The sequence below is a fragment of the Tasmannia lanceolata genome, unplaced genomic scaffold, assembly GCF_043159265.1.
Source record: "Tasmannia lanceolata isolate RefF3 unplaced genomic scaffold, GAP_Taslan_0.1 ptg000024l, whole genome shotgun sequence".
Classification (NCBI taxonomy): domain Eukaryota; kingdom Viridiplantae; phylum Streptophyta; class Magnoliopsida; order Canellales; family Winteraceae; genus Tasmannia; species Tasmannia lanceolata.
Window position 1 is genome coordinate 8,660,424 of NW_027518701.1, and position 22,150 is coordinate 8,682,573.

Genomic DNA, 22,150 nt, shown 5'->3' on the forward strand with positions numbered 1-22,150 from the left:
CACACTTAGGGTGTAGGTCCACCTGCATTACTTAGGGCATATAGGGAGTCCTAAAAATTACCATTCACTTGAACTTAAGCAATGGCGCAAGAAGCTTTAAAAACTAGTCAGGTCTAGTTGATCGAGTCTAGGATAGCGGTCCTAGAGGGTTAGGCATTGTAGTTTAGCATAGGTCGCCGAACTACGTTGGCTCTGATTCTTCCCGAGGCCGGGATACGTAGTGCAGCTAGGATGGATGGCCATCCTGGTCCGAGTCAATTATCGCATTAGAGTTTAGAGTTTGTCGTGTGGAGTCGTGTTGTGTTGTATGTTTTGCTGTGTTTTCTTACTTTCATGTACAGATCCTATACTTTTAGTTGTAGCATGCATGTGTTTGTCCACCAGAACATAGACACCAATTAGGCATGACACTCATAACCTAGCTATTCTTAGGTGTCATATCTTTCATTTCTTTTTGTATGTGCTTCTTATTCATCTCCGAGATATGCATGATTAGCTAGACGTTATCTCGGAGATATTCGTTCCCATTTCACATGATTTTTACCCAAAACTCTTCAAAGTTAACAATAAATGGCATAAGAGACCAGGTGCTCGCACTTGGGCGAATTGGGGGCGCCTAACCCCTTCCCCATTCGTCATCAGGCACGGACCTTTTATATCTCTGGTTATCTGTTGCGACAGAGCACAGCATGGGATCCAGGGCCTACTTCCTTGGATGGCGACTCTTTCTTTGTTTAAGGTGCGTCTCGAATCTGGGCTGGTCCCCGAATCGAGAGGTATCTCACTTGACATCGCCGCTCATGCTGTGAGGGGCACTCTTTCGAGAGTTCCTTGGTGGAGCTCTCCTTCACGTGGATGATCCTGAGACTCGCGTGGGGGCCCGTCCCCCGGCCTCTCTCGGATCGGGTTCCACACGTATATTCCATATACTTAGATTTGTTGCAAGCCTTTATTACAGTCCATTATATGGAACTTGTTTTGGAAAGGTTTCTCACTGATATCTTTTAGCATGTCATACTAAATGGTTGAATTGTCATTATCCATGAAATGCTTTAGTCTTAACATGCTTCCTTATTTATACAAAAAAAAATCTTTGTGACTAACATGATTTTGGAAACTCAAATTCATGAAACACTATTGAAAAGCATTCTATATATGATATGGTTTCAATGGTTTGGAACGGGGGAGCCCCAATGGTTTGAAACGTCTTCAAAATTTATGGCACGGTATTGAAAACATTAAATTGCTTTTCTCTATATTTGTATACAGTCTTGGTATGGAATGGATTCCGCCAGTAAGGTTGATCTCTGGTGGGGATCTAGTGCCCAACCTGCCAGTGGGTGAGTACACTGGACGTGATCACGTAGACCGGTCGAGTTTATTTGCCCGTAAGGTTGATCTCGGGCGGCCAGTAGGGAGTCCTCTGGCTATTGATATTGTGATATTGCGCGCTTTAGGACCTGTGAGTCCTGCGAACGAGTGTTCGCCTTGGGTTATGCTACTTGCCAATAAGGTTGGAAATTGGCTACAGAGAAGACTGTTAAGTATTTGTTTTCTAAATGGAAAACTGCATAACCGAGTGGTTGGAACCGTTTTTGTAAAAGCATGTATTTTTCTTATATAACTTATGTAGAAATGATTTTCTTGCTTCTTATCAATTTCTGTGTAGACTAAAATTTTATGGCATGTTACTTCTTTTCCGCACCAGCATTGTTTTCGTTTTCCTATTAGCTGGCTTAGATTTGGAAAACCGGCTGGGCTGTTAGCTCATTATGTGGTTTAACAATTTTCAGATACAGAGGAGCGGCAATAGACTTGCTGAGATCAGGCACTTGGATTGGAGCTTAGGATATTCTTGCTTTCTTTCATTAATCCAGTTAGAGACTTTTGTTATCTTATTAAGGTGACTGTTATCGAATAAGTATTGTTGGATTTAGACTTATGGACCTATATATGTATTTCCTTTGAGCCTTAATTGAGACTAAAATTTCCGCAATTATTAGTCGCTCTGAATGTTGAGAATAATTGATTGTAAAGGAGCCTTGCATGCTTGTAGGGGCGACCCCTTGGGCGTGTGGCGGCTATCACGTGCGCCTTACCTCAAATTATGGGTTCGGGGCATGACATATATGTTATAGTTTATTTATTTTGATAGAGAGAATTGTCTTTTTATTAATATTTTCAAAAATTTATTTAGACAAAGTTTTACTCTCTCTCTCTCTCTCTCTCTCTCTCTCTCTACCCCCTACCCCCTCTCCCTAGACCTGGCAAAAAGTGACCCGGACCCGCGGGTCCACCCGGCCCGCACGTAAATTTACGGGTCCGGGTCACCTGTTGGTGACCCGTTAGAAATTGACCCGCGGGTCCACCCGGCCCGTCAAAAGTGGGCCGGGTCGGGTGGACCCGCGGGTGCCCGTAAAAAAGTGCAAAAGACGGTTTTTTTACTTTTTTCCGTAGTTTTCTCGGTAATTGTCATATTTTATATGTAATTTTTTTACTTTTGACCTTTTTACGGTAATTTTTCATTTCAAACTTAGAAATTCTGAGAATATTTCAAAAATCCGTAATGATTACTTCTCTTTATTCTTTTGTTGCTAGCAACCTTTGCCCCAGACCGTACTTCACCCAATCTTTGCAGCAAAGGAGGGGCTACAAGCCGAAAAATAGCCCAGGAGAAGGTGGCTAGCAAATCCCTAAATAAAAAAAAAAAACTCTTAAAAAATACGTCAAAAATCCGGGTGACCCGCGGGTCGACCCGGCCCGTACGGGCCGGGTGCGGGTCCAATGTCAATGACCCGTAGAATTTTCCGGGTCACTTTGACCCGGCCCGTTTGACCCGGACCCGTACGGGCCGGGTCAAATCCGGCCCGGCCCGCCCGTTTGCCAGGTCTACCTCTCCCCACCGGCACCGCCGCATCTAATCTCCTCTATTTTTGGTACATTTCTCTCTCTCTCTCTCTCTCTCTCTCTCTCTCCACCTCAATATATTATGTATAAATGTGAGCCCTGCCATACTCATGAGTTTAGAGCAAATAGTGGACACCACCCATCAAAACTGAGGTGCAAAATGGTGGGCCCAAGCCAATGCATGGATTTGGGTAGAGATGTTGGGTCCCACCCTATCAGAATTGTTTAAATTGTGGGCCACGAGCTGTAAAATGGTGGGCCTCACTTATGCTATGCATGGTCCCACTCAGATTTTTCTCGGAGGCAAAATTCTTAGAGAGAAAGATACGATTTTGGTGATTTTATGCCCTAAAAAGAGGGAAAGAGGGCAAAAGGGTTAACCGCGTAGGTTTCCTCGTCATTTAATCTCAACCGCAAAAAATATCGTACGGCTTCATTTAAGTAGGTTTCATAAATTATTGATCATCAAGATTTGAATCTTGGAACCCAAGTAAAAAAAACCCTACCCTACACGACCTCCCAATATCTTCTTTCTCGTCTCCCAATTTCTTAATTTTCATCTCTAAATATTTGTGGTATGGGTCTTGGATATGTATTCTCCAGTAATTTTAGCTTACTTAAGACGGCACATGGCATGGCTTATTCTTTGTATTTTTCTTCTCAACCAACACTCTCCTCAAATAATACATCCTTCTTGACATCCCAATATAATCTTATGATGTTGGGAGGAAGAAGAAGAAACATGGAGAAGAATTCACTAGGACAATTCCTTCCTCGCTTCCCAATGAAGTCTCTCTTCAGATTCAAATCCGTTTGTCAGGAAACACGAATCCCAATGAAGTCTCCCCAATCCTTGAATTCTACGACGATGTGAATCTCAATTTGATTTCATCATTTTCGACGTCAAATTCGATCACTGCATCGTGCAACGGATTGCTCTTCTTTCCGAATTTCTACATATATAATCCCGTAACTGGAGAAGGGGATTTCATCCCTTACCCTAATGATTATATCGATGATGAAAACTACGATATCAAAATTACGTTCTCCGGGTCTATAGGATTGGCTATCGACCCGTTGAAAGCCCATCCTTATTATAAACTAGTTTACCCTCTCCACGTTCGGGGCTACGTTGGGGGCCTCAGCTCGGATGTGAAATGCATTTCCTACTATTCTCTTCCAAGACAAACAAGTGGGAGGTATCTAGAGCGAAAATCATCATCTTATCGGAAATTTTATTTTGAGTCCCTTTATCGTTCTTCTCGTTCACTTTATATAGGCGGCCTTTTGTATTGGAAACTTTAATTTTCCAAAGACATTGTGGAGTTTGACCCCGATGGAAATCATGTCGGTCTGATCACATTTGAAGCACAGGTGGATGAATTTGATGATGAAGTTGTGATTGGAGAATGGAAAGGTAGGCTTGCTTGCACTACTATAATCGGAGGCAAAGATATAGTGGTATGGATCATGAAGAACACCGGCAATTTTGGAAGATATATTCGATTGGATTGGAGACGATACTCGGAGAGAGGCGTATAGACATTCAGGATTTATGGCCATTGCCTTGTGAGGGTGGAAAGGTAGTGCTGTTTAGGATTGGATTGACGGTCTTCTCTTATGATCCGAAGACAAGAGAGTTGCAAGAGTTTCAAATCTCTGATACGTTTACTCTTCCTGAAGTTGACGGCACCAACTTCTTAGTATATAAGAAAAGTCTAGTTCCAGTACCTAAGAGGCCTAACGAGCCTTAGCTTTTTCTTTTTCTTTAATTTTCTTGTTCTTCATGTTTGTATTATCATTTGTTACCAATAAAAAGATATTTTCTTTCTAACATGTATAAATCATTTATGCAGAAATTTATACAATTATTTTTTTTGCAATTTCAATTTTGTTAGGGTATGAATAATTATTTCAGAATTTTACTATCCAAATTTTTATATAAAAGTGTTGCATTTCGTCACACCATAGGTCCCCAACCCCAACTAGACATGATGATTTCCTCAAACTACATGTCACAAACACCACCCGGATGAATAGTCTCAGTGAATTTGACTTGGATGCGATGGTGAGTGAAAGAACTATGGTGACTCTGAAAGAAGAGGATGGGTTTGATCGTGCCTTCGTTTGAGATTTCTATCCTGTATCCGTGTTTGGTCGGGATTCCGTATACTCTAATATACCATAGGATGCGCTTGTATGTATTAGGTACATGCAAAGGGTCAGCATCATTTGATGATCCAAACCGTTCATTTGTTGGGCTCCTAATTAAATAGGTTGTGCCCCAAAAAATGATCTCCACAGGATGATCCTAACCCTCCGATTTGTAGAGTTTTCTATGCCATCCATTTTAAACCTCTACATATCGGAATATTAGGCCCAACAAATGATTGGCTTGGATCATCCAATAATTTGTCTCATTTAATTTTTTTCAGCTTTATTTTGGTACATGGTCTACCTATGGCCAGGACAAAGAGAGAAACTGTTGAGATCTTTGAAAGTGGTTTCTTTCTATGCTTTTGCGTCTTGTAATTTTTGCTTTGAAAAATAGTCATACACCATATATTTTCTCCACTTGTACTTGTGTTTGCTGACTTGCTCTTAGAAAAAAAAAAAACAAAAATATTATATCTGTATAATTTAGGGAAATGATTTCAACACAAACATATTTTCTTGTCTTTTATACTAGTAAAAATGTGTGTGTTGCAGCGTGCCACTAAGATAGTTTACAGTATATTTTAGTATAGAAGTAAAATATTGATCACTAAAATCACTATATAAAAATATTCAAATCTCCCTATAGTACACATGAGCATTTGCCTCAAATGAATCAACTATACGTGTCGAACGAGGACGATCCAAGATTTTTAATGGGTTCGGCTTGGACAATATGAAACTTAGTAGATTGATAAAACCTCTGCTATCATGACTATCAATGACGAACCAGGTTGCTTCACTATAGAAATGTGGGTTTGTGGCGCTAAACAAAGAAAATTTTATCTCATATGAGGTCTCAAATTCAAAATAGTTGGATGCAGTAGATAAAGAACCTCGGGAACTGAACTCGTGAAAAAACAGAAATCCCTCCAACTATTCACGTTTTTAAAGCTTGAAATCCTTATGAAGGTTCAAGGGAATGAACAACAACAGTCGATGGGTAGCTTTTGTCGAAAGAGGAGCAGCAACGTACCTTCATGTCCAAGTCTGTCGGGAAAACCCAAGTTAAAAGAGCTGTTGCAGAATCAATTCTGAACTGGTTGTTCACCAGTTAACCAAAAGAAAAATATTACCATTTCATGAAAACACCCAAGTTCAACAAACTTCCATCTCAATCATATTCTTCATAATTTTTAAAGTGAAAATAACAACATAATGACCAACAATCATAAAGAGATTCAGGGAATCTGGGAAAGTTTTTTATTTTGTTAACTTAAGAATAGAACTTATGATCGATACTTCAAGTACCGATACTAAATTGGGATTGGACTTGTAGCTCAATGATTGAGGCTTTTTTCTCAACCTTGAGGTCACTGGTTCGATCCCAGCTTACCTACCCAAGAAAAGTAACCACACTAAAATAGAATAGAAAAGCTTTTACAGTACAACTCTTTTTCTTCAACTAAAAGATGTGCTATGCAATGATGAAATGTGAAAATTAAGACATATGCTTCAAAAGAGAAACTCTAGTAGAGCATCGAGGAAATCAGCAAACATCTAAGAAGGCACCAATCGGATATATCTTTATATCCTTACCCAATCTGAAGAGATTGTCTTTTGTACTTACAGGTCCTTTGGCATGGAAATTGTATAGTAACAGAAATAAAGGTGTCTCGAAGCTCAGTGCAAATTTGTAGTCTGCTTTGGGTGTTAATTTGGAATCCATTAAAAACAAAGGAGAAAAAAATAACCATTTCAGACAACAAAACACATCTATTATATTACTTTTCACAATGTTACGAAGAGAACCTAAAAAGTCTAAGCAAAGCTCATAAACATGCATAATGTATAGAATTACTTGATCTAAAAATTGAAATGCAATTTAGTTCTCTTCATGTCCATCTTTTAAAGCAATTTACCAGTACCCCAGCTGGCAGCAAGGGTTGTGTCTATGCCTAGGGTTTCAAATTTTGAATGAGGGCATGGAAGGGAAGGGAGAAGGTTAATACTTGAGAAAACCTCTCAAGACAGTGACATCACAGCGATCTCCGGTGAGAGCATCAATAATGATCTGCACATTGGTAGCATCAGTGGTATCCAACTCACTCTATCCCTTCTCCAACCATGGAAGCAATGAATGTGGCAGCTGGAGCGGCACGGGCACTGGCCTCGGCTTTCATTCACGCACAGAACAGAGAAGGGGGGGAATAAGGGAAAAGGTCACAAAACTCTAGAACATATTTTTTCAACATTGTGTTTTAAAGAGAGTGCACGAATTATTCAGTGCGTGACTTATTGACCAAGTCCGGACTTTATAAAGTTTAATGTGTCAAGTTAAAAATACTGTAATGTTTTTTTTTTTTTTGAAAAGGTAAAATACTGTAATGTTATTACATGATCATATTAACCATATCACAAATTCTACTCAAAATCTTATCTCTCCTCTAATTTGTTTCACATTTCCAACGGTGGCAAAATTTTGGGCTTATCTTCACTTCTTTCATCAGAAATATAAAGTTACTGTTAATTTTAATGTGATCATTGAACAATGTTCTTAAACTCCTACAATAAGAGTATATCCTAATGCTCCTTAGTTACAAAAAAAAAAGGATATCTGAAGCTAAGGAAACTAAATTTATTCATCCAACCATCCATACATACATAGATATATAGGCGAAAAGCCGAAAACTACATAATACAAAATGAGAATCCTGTGGTCTTTTCAGTAGATGTCTCTGCAATGCATTTGCAAAAGCGGCATTTATAGCAACTGTAACATATCAACTCTTAATTTCCTTAAAAGGCATGCTTTCTAATCTCAGCCCTTTGACAAAACAGTGAATGGCTGACTTCTAGGCAGCACGACTAAACGGTGGTGAAACTGCCTCTAGAATTTAAACCCAAATAATGTAAGACCAACACTCAGACAAACCTATAACAATTTGTTTATAATAACTTACTAATTAAAAACATAGTCATTATGTTTACACCAATGTAGCCATGATTCCAACCGAGTTTAACTTTAACCTTCTCATTTTTTGTCTTTTCCCATCAATTTGGTAAATAATGATTTCTTATAAAATCATCGAATTCGCTAAAGAATAGCTGAAAATAAATAGTTCAAATATGAAAAAACTAACCCCATAAACCACTTCCAAAAAGCATTTTACACATTCAAGATCCAAGCAAATAGATACAACAAAAGCAATAGGACAGAATTGTTCAATGGAAAAATTGGTGTCCAATGCAGGAAACCTCTGCAATTTTACTGCTTCATAATAAAGTAAAGATCATCATTAAAAGAATGCAAACCAAAACCACTCCATTAAAATAAAATTACAAGCAATAAATTTACCAAAATAAAATTTTCAAAGAGTGTAGAGTCTGCTCTTTGAACTTTTAAAAACCTCCATATGCACCCACGCTAGCCTGAATTTAACAAGATTAACATGAGAATCCAAAACTCCAATAGTATGACACCAAAAGAAAAAAATACAATAAAAAACCATATGAAAAGCATGCAAACATGAAACTCTAGTGACAGAAGAAAATAAACCCCGCCGACGCACAGACACACCAAACTCAAAGGGGAAAAGGAGGGGGGAAAAGGAAAAGAACAAATAGATGAAAAAATAAATAAAAACTAACTTCTCAGATGCATGAGAAGGTATTTTAATGGTTCCAAACTAATATTCTATTTCATTAAAAAAAATAGCCATCCTCGAACTACACGATCGAAACCATGCTTATATACAAAATTTCCAAGTAAACCATGCTTATATCCTCGACCTGCATGGGCGAAACAATAGTCATCAAGCGATTCCCTTCTGTAGAATTTTGAAGAATTTCAACAGAAGCCAACGATTCATCAATTTAACTTGACTCATGAGATTCCTTCTGCTCCCCATTCTTCGATAAGAAGCCAAATAAAAGCTGCCTTTATCAGAGAACCCACATTGGCTGCATCTCATTAAAATAAAAATCCCCATTTGGAAAAAAAAAGAAATTGAAAATATAAGCAAATCAAAAAATGTTGAAGATACTTTAAGGGTTTCTGTGTCAGTCAAGGTCTGATCTAGCCATATGCCCGTATCAATTTATCATCTTTCTAAAACACTCAATCTATATATCAAAAACCCCACATTTTCAAAACCCACTTGTGCTATAGAGCAAAGAGGAGAAGTGGGTAAAGCAAAGGTGAAAACTTCTACAATGGTGTTGACGATGGAGATGGAATAAGGTCAAATAAAAACGCTTATTCTCTGTTTTTTCTGTATTTGAAACACACCAAGCAGAGAGAAGAAGATGGTGGTTTTGCTAAACATGGTGGGTTCAATTAGCGGAGAAATCGACGGAGAAAACACGGTAATAAAAAAGGGTGGCAGGGCAGGAATTCTGCACATATCTGTAGGAAGCGAAATGGCTAATATGCGCTCTAGAAATTGGACATTGTGGGAAGATATAAGAAGCAAGGGCAGGGTATTTAGACAGAAGGCGCAGACGGTTTTCAGGAATTTTCTTGTAAAAGGGTTTTTACGGTCCCCATAAAGCACTTTTACTGACAATTAAATGCTAAAAGACAAGATAGTTGTGCTGAAATCATTTCTTATCTAATAGACACTTTTAAATTTACTTCCCGAGACATATGTTGTACAAAGGAAAAAAATCATTTTTACCCCTCTGCACCCATTCGAAATGACACTCGTACCATCTCTGCAAACCAAAATGTGTTCTATGAAACCCAATTCAAGGTGGCAACTGGGCCGTGCCGGCCCGCGGCACACCCGGCACGGCACGATTGCTACAGTGGGCCGTGCTGGGCTGAGGGTTTAGGCACGTGGCACGAATCAGCACGGCACAAAAAGCAACATGGCACACCCGGCACGACGAAAAACAGTGTAAAAAGGGCTTTATGTGGCTGTTTTCTTGTGCCTGGCCTGCGGGCCGTGTGGGCTGCAAAATTTCGTGTGGTACGGCACGGCATGGCCCGTTTGCCACCTTGAAACCCAATCAACCTTTCTACAACATTTTTGTTATATTTTATAATTTTGGTTTCTGTCTTTCAGACAGACACTGACCGATGCATAATTTTTAGAAACTCATCTACAATTACTTAAAAATTGAAATATCATCATAATTAAAAAATTAATTTATAAATTTATATTTTCTATCATATGAAAGAAATCTAAAGACTCTTAAAGTGTGCTCAACAATTTAATGAATTTTGGATATTTTTAAGATAATTAAAAAGGAAATAATTATATCAATATATGAGGCCTCATATGATCCAATATATGTTTTGGACTCTCAAGAAGAAAATATACAAATATACAACATAGATAGTAATACAGATTCAACATTCATAATTCATGACATATTGAAGTGTAAGCAAAATATTATTTTAGCATGTAACTTCATAAGACCACATCCACCGTAACTCAAAACCGAGTATAGATATAAAAAACTCAATCCAAGTGATTGACTTCAGCACTATGAACCCAAGGATACTGAATTCACATAAGCACCGATACAACCTTATGTGAATTTAAATAACAGGTGTAAATAATACAATATAGGTACACTGCTATTTGATTTTGGGTGCAATTATCAGGAATAAAGGCCGTAACTCGTAAAAGGTGATTAACCCTTTGGGATGGAAGAAAATTGAAGCAAATTTAAAAAGGGGCTTAGATCTGAAATAACAGTAGTGACAAATCTCCGCCAATTCAAATGATGAGTAATGTTCTTATGCTTTGTTCATACTCTTTGTTCTAGAACTGGGTGAGGACGGAATCCTATGAATGTTAAATCCCTTGTGCAACATACAAATCACATATTTCATTTGATGAGAGAGGCACTTTCAAATCTATAAGATTTCTGCAAATTGTAGATGAAATCTTAAAAAATCAAGACATATGATGTGTTTTTCATCTATGAAAAGTTTTCTGTTATCAGCACCATGAATTTCTAAATTTACAACACTTGAGCTGTCAATTTACACTACTATTTGCCTATATTTCTTGCCTTGAAACCTTTAACCCATTCAAGGAATGGACAGTTTGGATTGCAAAATCAATGGTTGGTTGGGATTGCATATATTCGTTCTCTATAAGTTGGGGTGGAGGAGATGGCAGAGTATGTTAGATGGGATCCAATGGTAGAGATGCAAAGGTGTGAATAAAGGACATTTGAAAAGTTCAAAATAAAGGACAGTGTGGATCCATAAAAGCAAGGGGTGTATAGGATAAACAGATCTAAATTGAATCAACATACAGTAAAAATGTAATAGTATTTACCTTGCGAGTGAAAAATAGAAAAAATTCTCCCGTTTACTAAAAGAAAGAGGAAGAAACTCTCAGTTTAGAATTCAAAGTAAATAAAAGTATAAATTGATCCATAAATTCAAGTTATTAGTTTAAATGTTGCTGATATTTGTAAGTTTCATACAGTTTCTTATAGCTATTCCTGTAGAGTAATTCCATTTTTCTATGATCAAACTTATACATCAGGCAAAAAAATCATAATAATAAAAAACACAAACCACTTCACCTGTAGAAAATTCTAAAGCACTCCAAAGCCCTAAAAAAAATCCCGTAGATTATAGAAAAGACAAAAAGAACAGGAAATAAAGGGTACTTAGGTTTTTAAGCAGAGAGAAGAAATTGATTGATTAAAAAAATAAGCAAGAGAAGAAAATTCCAATTTAATTAATAAGGAGGAAATTGATTGATTAAAAAAAGAATTGCACTATTGAAGTCAAAAAATGAACATATGCATACCCGGATATTCTTATCTACATTTTCAGCCCTTTTCTTCGGAATCTGTGGGAGGACACCTACATTCTTGAAAGTTAAAAAAAACAGAAAAAAGGAATGGCATATAATTAATGGGCCTCGCCTCTCCTTCATGCACCATTTTTTCATGGTTGAGGGACATATAATTAATGGGCCTCGCCCCTCCTTCATGCACCATTTTTTCATGGTTGAGGGACATATAATTAATGGGCCTCGCCCCTCCTTCATGCACCATTTTTTCATGGCATATAAAATGAACAAAGAGACGAAGGATGTACGGGGGAGAGACATAGAAGTTGAGGGACACCTTTCCCTTTTTTTTATTTGCTGAAGCAATTGTTTCAGGGCGCTGATAGAAATGAAATTTGGATTGGAGGGCTATAGAAATGAAATTTTGGGCCCAACAACTGTTCTTGTTGTGTGTGTATGGAGAGAGAGAGAGAGAGAGAGAGAGAGAGAGAGAATGGTGGGACACGTGACATACGTTAAAGGCTAACCTTTAGCGTTAGCCAGCTGTCACAGGGGGGGGGGGGATAGCCTACAAGGGGGGAAATATCAGCGCCCTTGTTTCGGCAAAAAATCTGAGATACCAAAAGAAAGATGCTAAAAATTTGATTAGGATATAATACTAAACGTTAAGTAATATTGGGGCTTTGATGGGGATTAAAAAAGGCAGTGGACCCACACTATTTTAAAGCAAAAAAAATAGCAAACAGTGTGCAGAGGGGTTGCCACGTGGCACAAAGAACCCCAAATGCCAAAAGGGGATATGAAACGTATTTAACTTTCCTTTCTCTAAAATTTAATTTTGGATAGGAATCCAGTGCGACGCTTAAGGTTTCCACATTAGGAGGTAATTCGTGGGCCAGGGTATGCAGAACGATTTTAGGAAGACACGCGTTTTAGTCATTACCTAGCATTTTATTCAGTAATGATAATCTAACTAATTATATATATGTAAAGCTGAATGTCGCACAATGTGGTGATGACACGTGGCACCCTTTCTATACACACAACATCTGTGTATAGCCATCCTATAACTAGCAAACATACACGCATCCTCTGTGTATTGCTCCTTTCAAGAGAGAAAAATAATTAACAAACGTAATCACGTTAATGTGGTAAGCTGGTGTGTCGCCGCGTGGGACCCCAATCCATCCCGAAATTAACTCTATATCGAGAATTCGGAAAGTCGTATCTTTCCCGAAAATGACTTAAACAATTTATGTTTACTATCCCTAGATTTTGGACCTTTCCTTTCTTAAATGCATACACTAGGGGTGTAAACGGATTGAATTCGGAGCGGATATGGCTATATCCGAATTCGATTACAGTATACACTATCCGAATTCGGATTCGGATTCGGATTCGACGGATATTTAATATCTATTACCGAATTCGTATCCGCCGAATCTTGTTTGAATTCGGATATTATCCGTATCCGTTTATCTGGTAATTTCGAACATTTTATTGCAGCACTTTATCTTTTTTCTCCTTCTTACTCCTCGAATGAATTTCCAAACCCTAAAACTAGACCTCTACATTCTCTTCACAAAATTAACTCTCAAACCCTAAAATATATGAGATCCTCTTCTTCCTTTTAAAACAAAGGCAGAGAGAGAGGCCGTGGGGATGGATGATGGTGTTGATAGTGGTCTTTGGGTTTTTCCTTTTTTTTTGTATATGATGGAATGGGTTTGGGCTATTTTGAACAGGGAAAGTGGGAGTGCTGATGGTGGAAGATGAAGAGAAATGGGGATGAAGATGGGGATTGGGTTAGAGATGGAGGTGGCTGTGAGAAGGTGGAGAGGGGCGGCAGTGGATTTTTGTGGGGTTGGAGGCACCAAGGAATATCGAAGAGGTGTCTCAACCTCCTCCTTTCTCCTCTTTCTTGCTTGCTTCTCTTTGCAAACCTTAGAAGTCCCCTCTTTTAATTGCATTTTGAGTTTTTATATAACCCTAAGTTGGAAAATTGATCTGAGCCGTCCATTTACCATCGATGACCTAGATGGCCTTTTTGGTTTAGAATTCTCTAGAAGCTATGCCATCTTCTTTCAATCACCATCATCCATTTGTCTCTTTCATCCAACAACCCACATTTGTTGCTTCATAAAGAAGCCATGTCAAACTCCAAGAATTCCCTTAAAATGAGAGATTACAAAAGACAGTGTGTCATTACTAAAAATAAATATTAATGATATTATTAATAATAAATAGAAAGGATTTACTTCTCAGATTCGGATGCTAAACGGATCGGATATACCATTTACCAGATTCGAATCCACTAAGAGCCGGATATCTCATAAACGGATTCGGATAATATCCGCTTGAAACGGATTCGGATAATATTCGCTTTAAACGGATTCGGATGCGGACGATAATCGAATTTCTAAATATCCATTTACACCCCTAGCATACACACATCTGACGACAGTGCTAATCGTTCTTCCTTATTAAAGGCAATTAAATATATAACCTAAAATTTCTCTACGGAAATCTATCACTCCAAAATATATAAAACGAATTTTGTCTCTCTCTATAATTCACCCCTTCAAAATAGGCGCATAAAGAGAGAAATTTCTCTGCGAAATTTCCTAAATTATATCATTTGATGAGAATAGGAAAGATCACTGATACAAAATTTTGGTCTCTCTCAATCTCTATCTCTATCTCTCGAATTGGTATATTTGAAGGGTGCTTTAAAACAGTTTTAAAGCATCTTTTTTCCACACCCCGTGCATCGGTCTGTAACTAGTTATCAAGCGTTTTTAAATTTCGGGATGCATTGGGGGTGACACGTGGTGCACCCCAACTTACCACATTCAGCTTTATAGATATACATATATATATATATATATATATATATATATATATATATATATATATATATATATATGAGAAACTGCAAACATACACGCATCCTCTGTGTATAGCTCCTTTCAAGAGAGAAAAATAATTAACAAACGCAATCACGTTAATGTGGTAAGCTGAGGTGTCGCCGCGTGGGACCCCACTCCATCCCGAAATTAACACTATATCGAGAATTCGGAAAGTCGTATCTTTCCCGAAAATGACTAAAACAATTTATGTTTACTATCCCTAGATTTTGGACCTCTCCTTTCTTAAATGCATACACACGTTCTTCCTTATTAAAGGCAATTAAGTATATAACCTAAAATTTCTCTACGGAAATCTATCACTCCAAAATATATAAAACGAATTTTTTCTCTCTCTATAATTCACCCCTTCAAAATAGGCGCATAAAGAGAGAAATTTCTCCACAAAATTTCCTAAATTATAACATTTGATGGGAATAGGAAAGATCACTGATACAAAATTTTGCTCTTTCTCGATCTCTATCTCTATCTCTCGAATTGTTATATTTGAAGGGTGCTTTAAAACAGTTTGAAAGCATCTTTTTTTCTCGCCCCGTTCATCGCACGGGTCTGTAACTAGTTATCAAGCGTTTTTAAATTTCGGGATGCATTGGCGGTGCCATGTGGCGCACCCCCAGCTTACCACATTCAGTTATATATATATATATATATATATGAGGAATAAGATTGTGCGGTCGACTGCACCAAGCTTAGGTGCGGTTGAGGGCCCCAAACTCATGTGGGCCCACTTTGTTAGGATGATCCAAAGCATTCATTTGAAAGGCCCTTACATAGATGGGGTATGTACAAAAAATCAACTCCATAGGATCATCCTGACCCATCCATTTGTGGAGGTCAAAATGGACAGACATCGTTTGCCACAAATCTGCCCATTTTGCCCTCAACTTTTGGAGGGGTTAGGATGATCCAATGGACCTGATTTTTTGTACACGCCCTATCTATGATGGGGCCTTGCAAATGAATGGTTTAACTCTTTTCAAAAAATGTGGGACCCATGTGTTTGGGCCCTCAACCGCACCTAAGCTTAGGTGCGCTCAACCGCACACTCCTTTTCCTCTATATATATATATATATATATATATATATATATATATATGAGGGAGGAAAATGATTGTGAGCTTGAAGCTCATATAGCTTATATGAGCTTGAGGGCCCAAACACATGTGGGCCCACATTGTTAGGATGATCCAAACCATTCATTTGAAAGGCCCTTACATAGATAGGGTGTGTACAAAAACTCAGCTCCATAGGATCATCCTAACCCATCCAAAAGTGGAGGGCAAAAATGGGCAGATTTGTAGCAAACGGTGTTTGTCCATTTTGCCCTCCACTTTTGGATGGGTTAGGATGATCCTATGGAGCCGATTTTTTGTACACACCCAATCTATGTAAGGGCCTTTCAAATGAATGGTTTGGATCATCCTAACAATGTGGGCCCACATGTGCTTGGGCCCTCAAGCTCATATAAGCTATATGAGCTTCAAGCTCACAATCATTTTCCTCTCTCTCTCTCTATATATATATATATATATAATATATATATATATATATATATATATATGAGAAACTACAAACATACACGCATCCTCTGTGTATAGCTCCTTTCAAGAGAGAAAAATAATTAACAAACGCAATCACCTTAATGTGGTAAGCTCGGGTGTCGCCGCGTGGGACCCCACTCCATCCCAAAATTAACTCTATATCGAGAATTCGGAAAGTCGTATCTTTCCCGAAAAGGACTAGAACAATTTATGTTTACTATCCCTAGATTTTGGACCTTTCCTTTCTTAAATGCATACACACATCTCATGACAGTGCTAATCGTTCTTCCTTGTTAAGGCAATTAAATATATCACCTAAAATTTCTCTACGGAAATCTATCACTACAAAATATATAAAACGAATTTTGTCTCTCTCTATAATTCACCCCTTCAAAATAGGCGCATAAAGAGAGAAATTTCTCCGCGAAATTTCCTAAATTATAGCATTTGAGGGAATAGGAAAGATCACTGATACAAAATTTTGCTCTCTCTCTCGATCTCTATCTCTATCTCTCGAATTGTTATATTTGAAGGGTGCTTTAAAACAGTTTTAAAGCATCTTTTTTCCTCGCCCCGTGCATCGCACGGGTCTGTAACTAGTTATCAAGCGTTTTTAAATTTCGGGATGCATTGGGGGTGCCACGTGGCGCACCCCCAGCTTACCACATTCAGCTTTATATATATATATATGAGAAAACTATTGGTGAGCTTAAGCGCACCATTTTTTTGGTGCTCTTAACTTGTTATAACGCCTCCCATTGGTGCGCTTAAGCGGGACCCAGCTTACCACATTCAGCTTTATATATATATATATATATATATATATATATATATATATATATATATATATATATATATATGAAAAAACTATTGGTGAGCTTAAGCGCACCAATGTGCGCTTAAGTTGTTATAACGCCTCCCATTGGTGCGCTTAAGCAGGACCCAGCGGGACCCAAACATTTAAACGAATGGGAGGCATTATAACGACTTAAGCGCACCAACAGTTTTCTATATATATATATTTGAAGAGGAAATGGTTTGTGAGCAACTGCTCAGATAAGCTTATTTGAGCAAGAGCTCACAAATACATGTGTCCCCACATTTTTGGGTGGATCCAAAGCATTCATTTGGAAGGCCCTTCCATGGATAGGGTGTGTACCAAAAATCAGCCCTACATGATCATCCTAACCCAATCAAAGGTGGAGGAGACAGACATTGTTTCTGTCCATTTTTTCCCTCCACAAATGGCATGGTTAGGATGATCCTATAGGGCTGATTTTCGATACACACCCTATCCATGGAAGGGCCTTCCAAATAAATGCATTGGATCCCCCAAAAATGTGGGGCCACATGTGTTTGTGAGCTCCTGCTCAGATAAGCTTATATGAGCAGCTGCTCACAAACCATTTCCTAATATTTGAATTAAATATTTTTCACTTAATTCTATAATTTCAACTATAATTTCCCAATATTATCAATGGCAAACATTACTTGAGTCTTGACCTCAATTTCTTACATCCATATTAATTTGTTTTGTTACTGTATTAACAAAGTTCATCTCTTGTCATTCAGAAAACCGGTGAAAGAATCCATTTTATTAGAAACCTGATTAGGGAAGTTTTTGTTAGGAATATTTGCTTATGGCATTTCTAGCTGTCAAGATTTTTCTCTTGTAAATGTGTATTTTTTTGCTGAAGAATGATAACCTAGCTTCATCTTGTTCATAACTTCAATTAGAGGTGCCCAACCTCATTGTAATTCAATTATACGCACCCGTTGTAAAAAAACAATCATGTGCTTTCTTCAGAAGAAATCAACTGTTTAGGAATGTCTGATCTGAGACCTAAATCTTTGGCCTATCAAGTAGGAATGTCTTCAGAAGAAATCAACTGTTTAGGAATGTCTGATCGGGACCAACCCGAGCCCAACCCAAAGTGATAAATCGGGTTAGACAGGCCGTGTTAGGGTTGAGGGATTTAACCGGCTAAGGTTACTCTCCTCACGGTTCGGTTTGGTTTTGGTGACTTTAGGGTTTAGTTGGGTTGTGTTTGGTTGAGGTTGAGGTAATGTTTGGTTATGGTTGAAGTCGTGCCACCTTGGGTTAGCCTCAATCGGATTCAACCGGTCTGAGTTGCTCCAATAGATCCGTTTGGCGTTATTTGGGGGTAATTGGGGATCCATAGGTGTGTGGGTCATATCAGATAAACGACCCCAGTACATGCAAAGGAAATTTTTGGACAATATGGGCCATCAGATAGATTGTTGTTGCTCTGGCCCATTGAAGGTGGGTCCCACCGAAACTTTGATTCGATTTCTGGACTGTGGACAATCCCAATTCAGGTGGGCCCAGGTTGGAAGACTGAACTTATAAGGGCAACTTTGGTAGCCAAATGAGACACATACATTCAGGACCATTGATCGGGTCGGCAAGCTTGATGATCATATTGCTGTGGGGATAGAGTTACGGGCATAATATGATCCAAGTTACGTACAAGCTGGAAATTGAGAATACTAGCTACTTTATTCGTGGCTTATTAGCGGGATGACTATCGATCTTGTGGGCCCTGTTGCTTCAAGGGACAAAAATTACCACAAGATACATGATGAGTTTTAAAGAAACTGTGAGAAACAAAAATGATCCACGATTAACAATTAACGAAATATATATTAATTGGATGGCTGAGATCATTGGATCTATGTGATGTTTGAAACTTTGAACTCCCCAAGGCTAAACATAACAAGGCATCGAAAATTAGAGTAAAATGGAAGAGAAAGGAAGCAAAATCTGCAATGAAAAACTTTTCACAGTCTCTATAAGAAAAAAAAAGCAACAGAAATGGCAAAAAAAAAAGGGAAAAGGAAAAGAATCCATACCTGAGATTGAATGCAAGAGATTCTCCATTCAGAGAAGATAAAGAGAAAAGGATGGTCCCATTCCCACGTTAAACATTACGGTCAAAAAATCCCAAACCCTTGATCTCAGTATGAGAATTGTCTAGAAAAGACATTGACAAAGAACAAAAGCAAAGCACAATTCACTTTGCTTTACAGCTTGCAAGAAGAGATTTGCCTTTATATAAAGCCATTAAAGCCAAGAAGAGAATTGCCTCTAATTTTTCTAAGCTTTCGTATTGTCCAAACTTTCATCTCCATCGTCTCTGCTGCAACTTGCAGGTATTTTAGTTTTTGTAGCCTTTGTTTTTTCTTAGAGATTAGAGGTTGATTTAGTAGGGAATGTTTGACGAGATTGAAAAAAATTTCTATGGAATATTAGTGGGCCCAATTTGAGAGGGGAAGAGTGGTGATTGCATGAAAAATCCCTAAAAATTTGTGAAAAATAACCTACTTAAAATTGGGTTCTATTTTTCCTGTTTTTTACTGTCTTTTCATCCTCACCCCCACACCCACCTTCTCAACTCTATATTTCTTTTCTACACATTGGCAACATAACCATCCGTAAATTTCAATTCTCCATTGCTCAATTAACTTCTACGAATTCGATAGGTGTTTATTTTTTCTTATGCTGTTAATGTCTTACCTTTATATAAATTTATCTATTACAGATTTCTATTATCCATTTCATATAAGTCAATAGTAATTATAATATCCAGATTTGGCTGTTGCATCTCAATATGTCATTGCTCAATTTATTTAGGGAAATGCTATCAGCACTACTGTATTTTGATGCGCGCACTCCTCACTTTATTAAAAGTATGGTATGGCCCGCACTACAGGATGATCCAAACCGTCCATTAGATGAGCCACAGCCTAAATAGGTTGGGCCCCAAAAATCATTTCCACAGGTCGATCCTAACCCTCCGATCTGAATGTTTGAGGGTTGATCCTAACCCTCTATAGATTGGAGGGTTAGGATCAACCTATGGAAATGATTTTTGGGGCACAACCTTTTTAGGCTGTGGCCCATCTAATGGACGGTTTGGATTATCCTGTGATGCGGGCCATGCCATACTTTTAATAAAGTGAGGAGTGCCTTCATCAAAATACAATAGTGCTGATAACATTTCCCTTTATTTAATATTTTGCAATTAATCGATACCATTCCTTTTACACTTGTTAGACATCTCTATCTTTCTATAATTACACCTCTAACATAATTTTATTATCAAATTCATAAATCTAATTCTCCTTCTCACTACAAGAAACTACACTTATCCCGACTGTACTGACCGCCGAGAAAACTTAAGTTAACTGCTGACCAATCATCATCGGAGAATTCCTGGCCCTCAGAGGACCACCAGTTATAAAACAGTCGAAAGAACTTTAAAAACATCAGTTATAAAACAGTCGAAAGAACTTTAAAAACAAATAGGCGTTGGTTAGAACAGCCGGAAAGTACACTGATAAATCTAAATGTACGTAAGTGCACCAGACATCTTATTAGCAAGGAGTCATGGAGGCCAGCTAAAAGTAAGAAAAAAAATTAAAAATTAGGTGGCAAAAATGTTTTGGGCAGTAATATTCCCCCAACTCTACAGCTAGGACACACTACTCCAAACATCTCTCGAGCATGAACGGTTGGTGGGCCCAACAATTAATTTGTTTAAATCTTTGAGCAAGGTAGGCCGCACCCATATTTTTCAAAATGAACCGTACGACCCTCATCTGATGGGCCGCAACCTAAATAGGTTGTGTCGCGAAAAATCATTTCCACAGGGTAGCCCTTTCCACAGGTCGTCCCTTCCGCACGGCGCACTCTATGGCAACTTCGCTCTGGTGGCTTTCACTATTGGTCCCTCCCCAGACCCTGCAATGGCAGGAGCCTCGTGCAATGGGCCACCCTTTTTTATTTTATTTACATTGTGGCCCATCAAATGGACGGTTTGGATCATCTTGTGGTGTGGGTCGTACGGTCCATTTTGAAAAAAATATGGGCATGGCCTAACTTGCTCAAAGATTTAAACAAATTAATTGTTGGGCCCACCAACCGTTCATGCTGGAGAGAGAGGTTTGGAGAAACCTTATAGATCGGAGAGCATCATCATGTGGAAATGATTTTTCGCGACACAACCTATTTAGGATGCGGCCCATCAAATGGATGGCTTGGATCATCCTATGATGTTTACCATACACTTCATTTTAAAAAATATGGTTGCAGCCTACAATTGGGCCTTAATGTTACTGTACGACCCACACCATAGGATGATCCAAACCATCCATGGGCCACAATGTAAATAAAATAAAAAAAGGGCGGTCCATTGAACGAGGCTCCTGCCATTGCAGGGTCTGGGGAGGGACCAAGAGTGAAAGCCGCCAGAGTGAAGTTGTCACAGAGTGGGCCGCCACTGAAGGGGCGACCTATGAAAATGGCTACCTAGAAAAAAGGCCAGAGTACCATGAGAGTGACGGACCTAGATATATAGGATCGTAGACTAGTTTTACAGTGTCACTTATGGGTTCTATGTCCCTAATCTAGGTGGCGACTCTGGTCATCTTTCTTTTGCGTGAAGTTCAGATTTTGTTTAGTCCCAAATTCATAGAAAAGACAGGCTATTCACAGAAAAATCAATACATCATAAAAGAGCAATAAAACAACACCACTCTCGTGGGTGCGAAAGGGATAACCCCGTGGATCGGGACCCACAGTAAATAGGTTGTGCCCCAAAAATCATTTCCATGGGATGATCACAACCCTCCAATCAATAGAGGTCTCCATAATATGCAGTTTCTCTTTACGTTGGAGGGCTAGGATCATCTTATGGAAATCAGAGTTTGGGGCGCAACCTATTTATGTTTTGGCTATCAAATGGAGGGCTATCAAATGGACAGTTTGGATCATGGGCCGTATAGTTTAGTTTGAAAAATATCGGCTGGGCCTACCTTGTTCAAAGACTTC